Genomic DNA, 14,612 nt, shown 5'->3' with positions numbered 1-14,612 from the left:
AAACCAGATTAAACAATTGTATCATAAACTGAATAGACTGCACCATAGTCAACAGAAACACAAAACCATAAATAACAAATATAAAGAAACATAAGTCCATAAACAGTTTGTAAAGACTTCACATACTGCTATAATCTCAGTAGTAGCATAATCTTAGCACCCGTCATCACGTCTATTTTTTATTTTATTTTTTACAAATGCAGGAAACCAGGGCTGTCAACTCTCACACATTCAGCGTGATAGATGCTGCTCTCACTCTGTCACACCACGTCAATTTTATCAAGCAGTGAAAATAATATTGCCGTGCAAAGAGCAGAGACCTGTGTAAAGTCCAGGGCCCGTATGTATAAAACTTCTAAGAAATGCTCTTAAGAATAGTCTTAAGCTTTGACTTAAGTGTCAGAAAATACTTAGTAAAGAGTAGGACTTTTCTAAGAGTAGGAGACTTTTATAAAGCAGCTAAAAGCAACTTTCAGTAAAGTATAAGACTGATTCTTAAGTGCTGACTGAAGTGGGACTTAAATGTTGTGAACTAAGGACTACAGTGATGTCAACCCAAAATGGCCGCCCTCAACCACTGAATCAGCCAATAGTGAGCCTGCAAGGGTGAGGTCACTGCAGCATGACACCAATCATTTAATCTAATTATAATAAAATAATTTAATTAAGACACTGAAGCTTTAATATTTAAATTTATTTAAAAAAATGCTTTGCAGTGCATTGTGTAAAATTATCACCAATTAGTATTTATGCTGTGGAAACCCTTTTCTATTGATGCGTGTCTCTTTACATTTGGAGCAATTATGCAAACATGAGTTCCATCAATGGATCCAACAACTCAGGAAAGCCCGAAATACTCAATAAAGTGGCTTTATTTTACTGCGAGATTTGAAGATCAATTGGAAAGTCAAAGAACTGCCATATAGTATTGGCCAAAAGTGAGGCCAAGGAAAATTGACAGACTCACCCTTTATTCAAATAGTATTAAAAATGTGTTAAAGATTTTGTACGCATATTGTGTAGTTGTGCTTGGAGTCAATTGTTTATTTGTGATAACACAATGAAACATGTCAAATTGTACAGACAACATTTTTAGCCAAGGCTGTCAAACAAATGAACAAGAGAGGACAATGAAATATCAATAACTGACTACAGTATGTTGCAGACAATGTATGACTATTTTCTTCTCCTGTGAGCTTTTTAGTTTTTTAAAAAAAACCTGTAGCTGTAGTTTGCCCTTTTTTCAACAATATTATTGATCTGCCTGGATTGACACCATTGTCTGAGAACTGAACTGAGCTGAACGAAGACATCACTGTTTTCTCAGAGCGGCTGTATAATGAATTAAATGAGATAACTAATGATCTTTTACAATGGAAATGAATCATCATTGAACTTACTTAAGCTGCAAAATGACACTATTTTCTTCTAGAGCTGCTGTACAGCCCAAACTAACTTTGTTGCATTATTTCCTGTTATCACTGTAAAGCTGCTTTGAAACAATCTGTACTGTAAAAAGTGACTTGACTTGAAATAATTTTGTCAGATAAATATCTTCACTAAGTTTTATTTTCCTTATATTTTGATGGTTTAAGCAAACTTGTAGGGTTATAAAAAAAACACAATAAAAAAACTCTGCACATCACTTTTAGTTACCAATGTGTTTGGTGTGGTCAGTGCCAAAATAGTGCTATTGAGACCCTGCTTACTGTGGAATGATGAGCTCAAGTCATCACCGGGTGTACTGCTGCTTTTTTCCAGTCAGCAACAATGTAATTATTACTTTCCTTTTTATTTCATTGCTATAAAATGAACTCCGTCATCATTTACTGCAACCAATACATCATATTTCCATTGAAAAGTGCATGGCCTCCTCCTCTCTGCTGCCATCTTGTTACTCCTAACTAGGTTAAGAGACCTCTTCAGCTCTCTTAAGTAATTTAGGAGCTGAGACCTAGTCTTGACACTTAGGAACCTTTATGAATCACACTTATTCTTAAGTCTAGGAATAAAAGTAAAATGACGTCATTCTTAGAATTTTGACAGACTTGAGACTAAAATTTTACTCTGAGTGGCTTTATACATACGGCCCCAGGGCCCGTATTCATAAAGAATCTTAATGCAAAGAGTAGCTCCTAGTGACAAAATTCTAAGAAAATTCTTAGAAATGTGGGCGTTTACTCTTAAATTTAAAGAAAAAATCCTAGTAAAGAAAAAAGTAATTCAGAAAGCATCTTAACCCTTAATAGAGGTCTTAAGGTCAAAATTGTTAGGAGCACGGACGAGGACTTTTAAGAGGCTTAAGAGTTTCTTTAGCAGAGGAGAAAATGGCAGAAAGACGAAGAAGGAGAAGAAATGTGTTGCAGACAATGGATGACAGTGAGTTAATAAGACGCTTTAGATTAGATCATGCAGGGATCATGTTTGTGACAGATCTTTTTAGACACGCTAATATCTCCAACACAGCGCAGAAATGCCATAGCGCCCGAAATGAAAGAAATCACTACATTACGATATTTGGCAACTGGGAAAATTCCATGTTTGATACATTAAAACCAACATTCAAACCACCATTTAAATAGACATGCCAACAATCAGTGTAGGCCTAATTGGAAAGAGTGGAACAATTTTTATCATTCTAAGCCAAGCAAATACCTTATAGGAAATTAACAGCATGGTTAATAAAATAAGGATTTATATATATAATGTGTGTGTGTGAGAACGGTCAAATAGGAAAAATTACGCATGTAAGTTCAAAGTGGAGGCTTAGAATAGACCCTATACTTAAAATCACTTTTTTTTTTTCCTGGACAACCAACCAATCACAGTCTTCAAAAGATTGTGTCATACATAGCAACGGGGTCAACCCCGCCTCCTCACTAAGATAAAAGTTTTTGTATTTTCCTTACTCAGAGTTGCTCTCAGATCAGTCCCGACTCGCTCTTAAGCTAAGACTCCTATATAAAAGTTTTTAAGTTAAATTAAGAGTTTTCTGAGCGGATTCTTAGAATCTTTATGAATACGGGCCCAGGGGTCTGAAAGTAAAAGCCCTGCCATGTTTATTCCACCCATGAACTCAACCAGCTGATTTCACTAATTAGTTCTATCTCCTGGCTGAAAAATTGTGCTAATTAGCAAATCCAGGTGATTGGAACAAAACACTGAGGAGGACTTTTACTTTCTGAACCTGGGCCCGTATGTATAAAACTTCTAAGAAATGCTCTTAAGAATAGTCTTAAGCTTTGACTTAAGTGTCAGAAAATACTTAGTAAAGAGTAGGACTTTTCTAAGAGTAGGAGACTTTTATAAAGCAGCTAAAAGCAACTTTCAGTAAAGTATAAGACTGATTCTTAAGTGCTGACTGAAGTGGGACTTAAGTGTTGTGAACTAAGGACTACAATGATGTCAACCCAAAATGGCCGCCCTCAACCACTGAATCAGCCAATAGTGAGCCTGCAAGGATGAGGTCACTGCAGCATGACACCAATCATTTAATCTAATTATAATTAAATAATTTAATTAAGACACTGAAGCTTTAATATTTAAATTTATTAAAAAAAAAATGCTTTGCAGTGCATTGTGTAAAATTATCACAAATTAGTATTTATGCTGTGGAATCCCTTCTCTACTGTTGCGTGTCTCCTCATTTACAGTTGGAGCAATTATGCAAACATGAGTTCCATCAATGGATCCAACAACTCAGGAAAGCCCGAAATACTCAATAAAGTGGCTTTATTTTACTGCGAGATTTGAAGATCAATTGGAAAGTCAAAGAACTGCCAAAGATTAAAGATTTTGTACGCTTATTGTGTAGTTGTGCTTGGAGTCAATTGTTTATTTGTGATAACACAATGAAACATATCAAACTGTACATACATCATTTTTAGCCAAGGCTGTCAAACAAATGAACAAGAGAGGACAATGAAATATTAATAACTGACTATGTTGCAGACAATGTATGATTTTTTTCTTCTCCTGTGAGCTTTTTAGTTAAAAAAAAAAAAAAACTGTTGCTGTAGTTTGCCCTTTTTTCAACAATATTATTGATCTACCTGCATTGACACCATTGTCTGAGAACTGAAGTGAGCTGAACAATGACATCACTGTTTTCTCAGAGCTGCTGTATAATTAACTAAATAGATAACTAATGATCTTTTACAAAGGAAATGAATCATCATTGAACTAACTTAAGCTGCACAATGACACTATTTTAAATGATAATGAGCTTTGCTCACCCCGCCCCTCTGTTCTGTGCGTACACCGTTTCTAACACAATAACCACGCGTTGTTCATTATAAACGTGGGATTATGAATTATATGAGAACGTCGTACATAGAAAACATGCCGTAATGTACCCTGAGTGTAAACCTTAGAGATGCATTCATCGTGAAGCCTGCAGCATGGTTTGCAAATTTCGCAAAGATTAATATAAATACTAATATAAAGGTTAATAAAACATTACACTCACATCTTCTGGAGGTTCAGCAGGAACACGTTGGTACCGATCCGTTTTTTCTCGTTTGTAAAGCTGTCTGGTGTGAAATGATTCGGGTAAACATGAAAGCATGGACAATCGTGGGGAATCCCCGTGAGGGAATCCCCGCGTCAATCCTTTGGGCATATCGCTTCAAAAACAAAACTCAGCCACTGCATCTTCAACGGCTCGGATTTAGGAACATCCAAATGACTGCTGTGTTCCTTATTACATCTAAGAACAGAACACCACAATCGCTTAGACGCCATTCTGCTCCAGCATATCAACAATGGCGGACTACTATGACGACACAGCTGTCACAGCTCGCTCAGGGCGGGTCTTGTGTTGAAACACGGTTGTCAATCACAATCGCGGGAGGGGCGTTGGATATTATGACGTCACAATTTCGAACGGCTTGATTTCAGAGAGGGTCAAACATATAAGGAGATTAAAACAAAACCACTGGATGGATTTTTATCATGATAGGATGGTTGTGTACAGGCACTGCCAACAGACATTTCAGTGCAATCAACTTGTAAAAGTGCATGTACCATTATATGACCCCTTTAAGTCTAGGAATAAAAGTAAAATGACGTCATTCTTAGAATTTTGAGAGACTTAAGACTAAAATTTTACTCTGAGTGGCTTTATACATACGGCCCCTGGACTTTACACCTCTGGCAAAGAGGACACTGTCAACAGGCCAACAGTCAAGAGAGAGCAGGTAGCAGCACTGTGTAGGAGTGAGTTATTCAGATCAATCGTGGGAAATACACAAGTAACAAACTGGAATTTATTCCAATGCATGCTGAATAGGCAGCCTCTCTCCCTCTTATCTTGAACTGCGTCAAGGTTTATGGTGAGCCTTTTTAGCTTTTAATGTTCCCAGTGTTACTCGTCCTAATTTCATTTTTTACTAGTAACAATTACATCAGAGAACTCTTCATTTTCTAGTAACAATTCCAGTTATAGAGCTATCTAATTCAACTCAATTCTTAGTAAAAATGTGATTACAGAGCTCTCTAATTTAACTTTTAGTAAAAAAAATATATATTTCCCCCAGGGAGCCTGCTCGCAGACACCAGGGACGGACTGGGGCTAAAAACAGCCCTGGACTTTCTCCCAAATAGGCCCATCATCCGGCCATTCGCCTCTAGCCGTGTGGGACAGACACTAGCCAGGATGTCCTGATACTATGCCACAATACTGTAGCCTATCAGACAAGGTAGCCTATTCACAGCAAGTAAATTCAAAACCAATGATGATAATTGGGGTTGTGTTTATTAATGAAGCCTCAGCCTTCAAATAAAAACAAAAAATGTACAATGCCATAAAATACAAATAATGAAGTGTCACTGGCTACAGTAACCCCAAATTACACAAACTTGTAATTATAAAACTTATAGTTACTATATACCAGGGGTCTCCAACCTTTTTGTGTGCGAGGGCTACCTCAAGGGATAAAATAATCTAGAAGGAATTTTTATCTGTTATAATCCAATATTTATTATACATAACATGGTGAAGCTTTTTTACTTTTCACCATCATATGGGAATTAATAATATATCTTGATATTCTGGTTATTCTGGATATTCTTAAAAGCGTTTAAAAAAAATTATGAAAATTTATTGATTTTTTTGTTGATTTTCTATAAACCTATTGTACGTGTTATCAAAAACAGTAGCCCAAACATTTAGTATAAATATACATTTAAAAAAATAAATAAATAAAAATAAACTGCCATAACTTCTAAACAAAACATTACTGCATTACATTTAATATATTTATACAAGACTAGCCTATATTAATATAACAGCATTTTTAATATGAATACAGGCACATTCTGAATACAGGCACATTTCTGCCAAAAAAGTTTGTTTTACTAAAGTTAATTCATAGGCTTATTTAGTGTGAAATGTCTTCTAACTGGTTTGTTCTCGGAACAATGTTTCGCCTGTTTTTTTTTTTGTTTGTTTTTTTTGCGTCAATATGTTGAGAATATCAGCGCTGTTGTTTCATCTGTCTTTTTACAAGCTTAAATCACATAGTCATTTGTGGTTTATAATAGAGATAGAGAATTCTGCGCTGAATTTAAATGCTTCTTAGTGGATCGCGCAGCTAATAATGTTCGCGTGATCGAGATCAGCTTTGTCCGCGATCGCTGTTTTTTGGGCCGAGCTGATAATGCGCTGCTCAGATCAAACACGTTTTGTTCCGCTTTTCAAGCGTTTGCCATTTGATGTTTCTCATACGCAACGCAAATGACAGCGTACAATCAAAGAGAGTTGGGTAATTTTGTTGAGGCAAAAGTTCAAATTGAAACGTTTAGTTGAAAAGGTCGCAAAATTATGCCATTTATTCGAAGTCTGGAACCCCGACGGCAAGTTGGGGCTATTTATAGAATGTGTTTAACGGGCACCACGTTGGAGACCGCTGCTATTCAAATATAATGTAAGCAAATTTAAAAGTGCAGCCTTATAAAACTTAACTTTCTGTCAGTGGCTATAGGCCGACTCTTCTTCCTCAGTTGTTGTTTTTTACACGTAGCATAAGTGATCATATTAGTGCCCCTGCTGGCTGGCTGTTAATACTGCTTTATTAGACTTTTTTTTTTTTTTTTGTGCCGACGGCCCTCGGTTGGACGGCCGTTCTGGACTTTTCCAGAACGCACAGATTGTCAATCCGTCCCTGGCAGACACTGTGCAAGGTCAGGGAGGACGAAGGGCAGGTCTTGATGGTTGCGCCATACTGGCCCAACCGGATCTGGTTCCCAGTCCTCTTGACAGCCCCTCCCTGGCGGATTCCCCTGAAGGACATGCTTTCTCAGGGACGGGGCACCATCTGGCATCTTGTGGTCTCTGGACGAGACGTGGAGGACTTAAGTAGCCGACCTCCAGCGGTAGTTGACACTATCACTTCAGCTAAAGCCCCCTCTAAGCTCTGAAGTGGAACCTCTTCGTTGTGTTGTCTTTCTTACAGGGAAGACCCCTGTAGATGCCATGTCAATGTCATGCTTTCTTTCCTGCAAGACGGTTTGGAGCGAAGGCTGTCTCCTTCTACACTGAAAGTGTATGTTGCCACTATTGCCACACACCACGATGCAGTAGACGGTAAGTCTCTAGGGAAACACGACTTGATCATCAGGTTCCTGAGAGGCGTCAGGAGGTTGAATCCTCCTCAGCCAAGCCTCATCCCCTCTTGGGACTTCTCCTTGGTCCTGACAGCCTTACAGAGAGCACCCTTTGAGCCGTTGCAGTCAGTAGAGATTCAAATCCTGTCTCTCAAGACAGCGTTCCTGACTGCACTCACATCCATTAAGAGGGTGGGAAGGCAGGCAGGCATTTTTCGGTCGATGAAGCATGCCTGGAATTCGGGCCTCCTTTCAGGGACCAGGTGGTGAACTTGCAAACGCTGCCCCCAGAGGAGGCAGACCCAGCCCATGCTTTGTCAGAAATGCTGTCTCCAAACAGAGGTTGGCCCACTGGATAGTGGATAGTGCCATCATCTTAGCATACCAGTCCTAAAACGAACTGTGCCCCATGGGAGGTAGAGCTTACTCAACACGGAGTGTTGCTTCCTCCTGGGTGTTGGCGCATGGAGCCTCTCTGGCAGACATATGCAGAGCTGCGGGCTGGGCGACACCTAACATATTCACAAGATTCTACAATCTCCAAGTGGAGCCGGTGTCTTCCTGTGTATTGTCTGCAAACAGGTGATATGCGGGAGGGATGGCTCTGTCACGATTGTTGCACCATTCCCCTCTGAGGATGGGTCACTCTTTCCTATTATCCAATAGTCTCAATGTTCAGTGTGAATGAAATATCAGTAATTGTCCTACTTCCGCCCCAACACATGCGGGGAGATTAACTGGCTTGCTAAGGGTCCTGGTAGGGGCAGCAGTTGTGGCGTCTTCCAGAGGGATCCCAATTTGTCAGTCACTGACATTAACGTTGAACGTGACTGACTGATTACATTAGTAACCTAGATGTTCTTGTGGTCTTTGCTGAGGATCTGTGCAGATGGCTATCATGTCGACGATGCCTTCACAGGGGATTGTCTAGTAGACACGGTCTCTGCTGACATTCAGGGCTGCGTTTTGGTCATGTCTAGGTGCAGGTCCACTATCTGATCTGGATCTGGCTGACTATGGTAACCTCGGGATAAGGATAAGACAGACTAATATCAGCGCAGATCTTACGATGTAACAAGTACATTGGATGTTATAGGAAGTGTTCCTGGTTCCGGTTGCCCTAATTTATGCAGTCATTTAACAGATTTGAATAATAGAAATTGATAGTGTGTGATGTGTATGTCAGGTTAAAGAAATGTGTTTTTAGTCTAGATTTAAACTGACGGAGTGTGTCTGCTTCCTGAACAAGGCTATGAAGACTATTCCGGAGTTTGGAATATAGGAAATAGGAAAAGGATCTAACACTTGCAGTTGATTTTGATATCCTAGGTATTATCAACTGGCCAGAATTTTTAAATCACAATAGATGTGAAGGACTATAATAAATTAAGAGCGGTACTAAGGAGCTAAACCATTTAATGTTTTGTAATTAGCAAGATTTTAAAATGTATGCAAAGTTTAACAGGGAACTGTGCTAACATCAGCAGCCATATCACCCTGTAGCCCAAGACCACTGAAGCTAAGCAGGGCTGAGCCTGGTCAGTACCTGGATGGAAGACCTCCTGAGAAAACCAGGTTGCTGCTGGAAGAGATGTTAGTGAGGCCAGCAGAGGGTGCTCACCCTGTGGTCTGTGTGGGGTCCTAATGCCCCAGTATAGTGACGGGGAAACTATACTGCCAAAAGAGCACTGTCCTTCGGATGAGACGTTAAACCTAGGTCCTGACTCTCTGTGGTCATTAAAAATCCCAGGATGTCTTTCGAAAGAGTAGGGGTGTAACCCCGGCATCCTGGCCAAATTTGCCCAGTGGCCTCTGTCCATCATGGCCTCCTAATCCTCCCCATATATACTGATTGGCTTCATCACTGTCTCCTCTCCACCAGTAAGCTGGTGTGTGGTGGGCGTTCTGGCGCAATATGGCTGCCGTCGCATCATCCAGGTGGATGCTGCACATTGGTGGTGGTTGAGGAGATTCCCCCCTTCTATGTAAAGCGCTTTGAGTGTCGAGAAAAGCGCTATATAAATGTAATTAATTATTATTATTATTAACATGGTCACGGTCAATTCTTCTTCTAGTAAGAATTCTAGCTGCTGCATTTTGGACCAGCTGGACCTCAAAGGCCTCTGTCGTATTGTATGACAGCGGACCCTTCTCAGCACTCTCTTACTTACAGAATTTTATTTAAATTAGAATCTCCATTTTTTTCAGCATTAAGTAGTAGGAAATTATTAGTCATCCAATTTTTATATCAACTATGTATTCTTTTTATTTTGTTAATTTTTGTCAGGTCCTTGTACCAAAGGTTCATTGGACCCCTATGAATTTATGATGCTAACTGCAAATTCAAAAATTTTATCAGCCATTTCATATGAAAAATGAATGCTGTAATTTTAATATTTCCCACTAGAGGGAGCCACAGGATAAGGAATTTTTTAGGCCTAATATTTTCAATCCGTTTCCATCCCTTTGAATGGAGATAAATGGATTGATCTATTTCATTTGTATAACTAGTAAGGTGTACCGATCCTGACCTCCCTGGGGCCCCAAGCAAAATTCCAATAAGGGGCCCTCCTACCTGACCCATGAGCCATGTAAACCATTAGCCATTGCCACACAGTCAGACCTGACATCCCAGTGCTCCCACTACAATCCTCCCTCCTTAAAGGGGCTAAATGCAACTTTTCCCCCAAAATAAACGTAACAATAGCCTTTTTATTTGACCATGTATGACTCAAACATCTCCTGATGAGCATACTGACACCTTGTCAGCTCACAGTGGGTGCACCTATAAGCCTGTATCCTATTTTTCCTATTTTCTGTCGGGTCGGATTTTTCGCGCGCTGTCTGCGGATGTGACGTCAAGCGCGTTCATGTTAAACGTTTCAGATCACTCTGCCACCACCGCTAGTCAGCAAACAAACTTAGTTTCTCAAACAATATATGTATTTGACTGTTCTTACCTCTGTAAACATAATGTAGACTTCTTTGCAGCGGATGACTTGTGAAGTGTGCACTTACGAGAGCGAGCAGAAAGGAAGAGCAGTTCCGTTTTTTGGCCACAGGTGTCAGTCGCGAGTTTAAATTTCAGAAAAACGCATATAGCCCCTTTAAGGAAAGTAAATAATGAACGAATTTCCATTTTGGTTGCACTATTCCTATAAACATTTTTGTCACTTGTAATAAAGAGTACATTTTATATGAGTTTATTATTTGTAGTTTCACCCAGAATTTGTTCAGCACGTGTCCTACATAGACCTACATACTCACACAGGATTAACTAGTAGCCAGTTAGTTTGGTTTTGCACTTTTCCATGGACACTCAGAAACGTTAATGTTTAACTAAACTCTTGTACTTGTGTTGTATTTCATCTGCCTATGGTAAAGAAAGTGTTAAGTAAAACCCCTTCTGCTCTTCCTTCCTGTTTATCTGTTGTGCACACACTTGTGAACTGAGTATGTATATGCCCCATTCAACTACGCCACTGCTGAATTCATATAGAGGAAACACTCTTTTGTGTCTTTGTCTCAGTTGTCACATGAACCAGTTACGATTTGTGAATAGGCATCCGTCAGTACCTACGTATGTGTACAATAATATAGTCGAAAAACACTGGGCTGATTCACGTGTGTGAGGTTACATTATGTTGGAATAAAGTTGAGTTAAAGACAATCTACTGTCTCCTCATAAATATATATTATACGAAGATAGCAACACTTCACTGGTGTCAGAAGTGAACCGACACAGCACGCTGACTCGGGGAACGTAGTTCACTGGAGGAAACCGCCCAGGATAGCAAAGTTTTCGGTGCCGGAGCAGCTTAACTTCGCTAAACCGGAGGACTGGCCCGATTGGAAACAACACTTCTCCAGGTATCGAGTATCAAAGCTTAACAAAGAGCCAGCCGAAGTCCTGGTCAGTGGATTGATTTATTCTATGGGCCTGGAGGCAGAACAAGTATACAAATCATTCGTCTTGGAGGATGACGGGGAAGAGGATTTGTGCTGAGGCTGTTTGACGAGCACTTTGTGCCGAAAAGGAATGTGATTTTCGAGAGAGCACGTTTCCACTCGTGGACACAAGAGGCGGGTGAGTCCATTGAACTGTACATAGGCACCTGTATGAACTCGTAGCTCACTGTGACTTTCATGAGAAGCAGGAAATATGAGATAGACTTGTCATAGGGATTAAAGACAAAGATTTTTCATTGAAGCTACAAATGACAAGTGACCTTACTCTGAAAAAGGCAGTTGACATGGCCAGGCACTCTGAGCTAGTGAAGCAACAGAACAACGAGGCTGGTGCATCAGGGCATGTTGATGAAGTGAAATCAAAGTCTTATAAAAGTAAGTGGAAAAAACACAGTACGAGGCAACAGGAGGACGAAAAGAAAATGAAAAGAAAAACTGTGGAAGATGTAGGCGCAAGCATGCAAGAGACAAATGCCCAGCTAAAGATAAGGAATGTAATAAATGCCACAAAATTGGTCACTTTGCAAACAAATGCAAAACCAGAATGATACAAGAAGTGACTGAAGAAGTTCTTATTCTTGGGCTCAGATGAGACTACAACTAAGAATGAGGCTACAGTGGATGAAGTCATCACTGATACTGAGCCACCATGGCGCACAAGCAACTCTAGTGATATGCCGTACTCCATAGCTTCAAGATAGATTCGGGTGCTGACACAACGATAATAAATGAGGCTACATAGCCGCCTCCGTGTTAAGCCAAAACTTAGTCTAGTTACTTCTAAACTGGAAAGTCCAAGAGGAAAAGTGGTCCATTTGGGGCAATTCCTAGCTAAGACACAAGAATCAAAAGGGAGAAAAATAACAGACTGTTACTTTAGGGTAACTGTGGCAAAATCTACATGTGATAACCTACTGAGCAGATCCGTCTGTGTTCGCCTGGGTCTGATACAACACATTGAAGAAGTCAGTGTGTTTGGGGAGTTAGGACTGCTTAAAGGAGACCTCATAAAAATAGTCCTAAAAGAAAACGCTAAGCCATACAGCGTCGCAGGCCCCTCGCCGCATTCCCATTCTGCTGCTACCTAAAATAGAAGAAGAGCTGAAGCGAATGGAAGAAAATGGCATAATAGAGCGCATAACGGAGCCTACAGAATGGGTAGCGCCTATGGTGCCAGTGATTAAGCTGACTGGAAAAGTAATAATATGTGTAGGTCTTACTAAACTGAATGAGAACGTGAAAAGTTAATTTTGCCGACCACAGACAGTATCTTGCACAAACTGGCCGGAAGTAAGGTGTACACAACTCTGGATGCTGCCAGTGGATTTTGGCAGATGGCCCTATGAAGAAAGTTCAAAGATAACACCAAATGGTCGCTACTGCTTTAAACGGCTCCAATTTGGAATTACATCCGCACCATAGATATTCCAAAGGAGGATGCAAGAACTGCTGCAGGATCACGAGGGCACGGTAGTTTACATGGACGACATACTTGTGTTCAGAGCCACTCTGGAAGAGCATGACCGCCGCCTGAAAAGGGTGATGGAGACAATCCCCGCATCTGGCCTAAAACTCAATCGCCAGAAGTGTAAGTTCAGGCAGGCTTCCCTTCACTTCCTGGGCCAAGTTATCAGCCAGGAGGGCGTGACTCCAAGCCCAGAAAGTGTGTCCGCCATCACCGCCCTGAAGACACCTACAAATGTGAGTGAGTTAAAAAGGGTACTCGGTATGGTGAATTATGTTGGTAGATACATACCCAACTTGTCACAAATCCTTCATCCCCTTAACGAGCTGTTGAAGAATACAGTAGCATGGGTGTGGAACTCGCAGAAGGAAGCAGCCTTCAAGAAGGTAAAATCACTGATATCCTCTGCACCTGTTCTTCAGTACTTTGATCCAAAACTGCCCACTGTAGTTTGTGCTGACGCATCCAGTTATGGATTAGGAGGAGTACTGCTGCAAAATCATGGAGGCAAACTCAAACCAGTATCCTACTGCTCTCATACACTAAAGCGGAAAATAAGTACGCACAGATAGAAAAGGAGTGTCTTGCTAGTGTATGGGCTTCAGAAAAGTTCTATCTATATTTGTGTGGTCTGGAAAGCTACAAATTACTTACCGACCATAAACCACTGGTGACACTCATCAACCACAGAGACCTAGACAAAACTCCACAAGTGACTCACTTCTGATCCGCCTAATGAAGTTCAACCCTGTCGCTGAGCACGTCCCAGGTAAGAGCCTGATAGTACCTGGCTCCCGGAGTCAAAAGTGGACAACACAAAACTGAGCGTAGACATCCAGGCATACGTGGATGCCATCGAAGAGCTGGAAAGGCCTAAAACAGTGCTGGAGCGCATAAAGGCAGAGACAGAGAAGGATGAAACCCTGCAGAAGGTCAGACAATACATTAAGTCTGGCTGGCCACGATATAAAAGGGATGTCGTCAGACCAGCTTTAGACTATTTATGGAGGGAAGTAGTCTTAGTGAGCATAATGGACTGGTAAAGAAGGGATATATGACCCCACAAACAATGAGAACTGAGATGCTGGAGAGGATCCACCACGGGCATCAAGGCCTGAACAAATCCAGGGAGAGATACAATGATGCCATCTGGTGGCCAAAGATCAGCCATGTGGTAAAGGAGAAAGTTTCCTCATGCCCACACTGTAATGAGCACAAACCAAGCCAAAGCCGGGAACCACTCATCAGAACGCCATTGCCGGAGCTCTCTTGATGGGCTGAGCTATATTTGAATATTTGGGTTGTTGTATATTATATGTAGCCTGTTATATCATGTTATGTATATAGTATATTTTCCTATCCCTTCCAGGTACCCAACAATGACTGCACAACTGATTAATTTTAATTGTTAATTAATTTCGGAAATCTAGCCAATTTAGGTAATATATTTATATTCTAAAGTTTATATATTTATATATATACTTTAACAAGGTAACGCAAGGTATCATTATTTAAATGTACATTTAAATATATATATATATATATATATATATATATATATATATATATATAT

Source organism: Scardinius erythrophthalmus (assembly GCF_964197995.2).
Source record: "Scardinius erythrophthalmus genome assembly, chromosome: 5".
Lineage (NCBI taxonomy): Eukaryota > Metazoa > Chordata > Actinopteri > Cypriniformes > Leuciscidae > Scardinius > Scardinius erythrophthalmus.
This window is presented reverse-complemented; position numbering follows the sequence as displayed.